The sequence below is a fragment of the Neomonachus schauinslandi genome, chromosome 5, assembly GCF_002201575.2.
Source record: "Neomonachus schauinslandi chromosome 5, ASM220157v2, whole genome shotgun sequence".
Lineage (NCBI taxonomy): Eukaryota > Metazoa > Chordata > Mammalia > Carnivora > Phocidae > Neomonachus > Neomonachus schauinslandi.
This window is the reverse complement of record NC_058407.1, coordinates 125,283,212-125,284,868: the sequence shown is the minus strand read 5'-3', so window position 1 is coordinate 125,284,868 and position 1,657 is coordinate 125,283,212. Positions and strand designations below refer to the sequence as shown.

The 1,657-nt window shown below is 64.7% G+C and overlaps 1 protein-coding gene across 1 annotated transcript in view; it reads right to left on the bottom strand.

The window, feature by feature from the left end:
- Positions 1 to 645, bottom strand: part of SEPHS1 (selenophosphate synthetase 1) — a 31,044-nt gene extending 30,399 nt beyond the window's left edge. Inside the window, exon 1 of the mRNA XM_021696662.2 lies at positions 491 to 645. The gene's annotated coding sequence lies outside the window, so the exon portion shown is untranslated. The remainder of the gene's footprint in view (positions 1 to 490) is intronic.
- Positions 646 to 1,657: the final 1,012 nt, after the last annotated feature.

Sequence of the window (1,657 nt, the reverse complement as noted above, 5' to 3'; positions counted from 1 at the left end):
CGGGGCCGACTCGGCCCGGGCGCCCAGGGTCAGGCGGCGCCCGCGGGCCGGAGGGCGCGCGCGTGGGGGCGGGGAGGGCCCCGGAGACGCCGCGCGCCGCGCCCGGAGACCGGGCTGGGTTCTCCCCGCCGCGCGCGCGGGCCGCCGCCGCCGCACAAAAATGTCGGCGGGCGAAAAAATTAACCCTTGCGTCGCCGCCGCCGCCCTCCCCCTCCACTCCTCCCCCGCCCTTTCCTCCCTCCCTCCTTCCCCGGCTCCGCGCGGCGGCGGCGGCGGCGGCGGCGCGGGCGGTGCTTCTTTTTTAAAGCGGCCCCACCAAGCCCTGGCTCTGCCCCTCTCCAGGCAGCGCTGGAGAGCGCCGGCCGTGCACGGCTCCCGGCGGGCCCGGGCGGCCCGGAGGGGGATCTGCACGGCCGCCATGGGCCTGCGGACGAATATTCCCCTTTAAGCCTGGCGTCGCGCCCCCCCCCTCCCCAAGCCAGGCGCTTACCGGTTCGCTTTGCGCCCTCCTCCTCCTCCCGAAAACGGGACTCCGGCGCTCCCACAATGCACCGGGCGCGGCCGGGCTCCCTTAAGCGTCGCCTGAATAAAAATGCCGCTCCCGGCGGCGGCGGCGGCGGCGGCGCGGAGGGCGGGAGGGCCCGGGCCGCGCCTGGGCACCGCGGGGGCTCGGCCTGGCTCGGCGGGCCCCTGCCGGGAACCGGGCCGCCGCGCTCCGCCGTGCGCCGCGCGCGAGGGGCCTTTAAGGGCCGGCTACCGCCCTTTAAGAGGCGGCGGGCCGCGGCCGGAGCGGCTCGGTGGCTGCGTGCGGCCCGGGAAGGGGGCGGGGGCGATGTGCAGGCCCGAGCGCGGCAATGATTGGTCTCGGGGGAGGGGTGGGGGGTTGCAAACCCGAGGAGCGGTGGCATCCGTTGCATGATGCAAAAAGGATTGATTTCAAAAGTTGCGAGTTGCATTGGCAGCAGCCTTTGGCGCCCGGGCCACCACCTACTTTTCCTCCACCCGCCGGAAGGGCCGGGAATGTTTTCCAAAACCTGGCCGGGCTCCACCAAGCTACACCCCTGCGGGACGCTGTACCTGCTCCCCGAGCGCCGCGGTCGTTTCGTGCTGGGAGACAATGACCGTGGAAACACTTTGAAAAAGAGTAGGAGCAGAGGAAAAGCCGCCTCTGCCAAGAGAAAAGATTTTTAAAACATAAACGGCGCGTGTGATTAGTAATGACTTCTGTCGTCTCTCCTTTCTATTGTTTAGCCTGGGCTCGGGAGCTAACGTGAGCCTTAGTGGATGTGCCGCCGTCCCGCAAAGTTGCTTGAATGTTCAACGTGCTTGGTAGGGAGTCCGAGCTCAAGGTTCCTCGGTTACATTGTTTGCTCTTCACATGTCCAAGTAAACATGGCAGCCTAATACTGTGTGTGTTTGAATTAACACTGATAGAAGAGCTTCCGCATGTGAAAGTGCTTTCTTCAGGTTTTCGACTCTTTAATGCATTGCTGATTAAAATAAAGCAAAAACGCTTTCCCAATACTACGTCTTTTAGGGCTTCCCTCAAAACCAAGGAGTGTGGAGGAACGCCGACCAAACTTTTCTAGGGTGGTTCAGCATTTTCTAAATGGATTTGGGGGGGCAGGAATGTTTTTGGTCACCGAAAGAGGCTTTA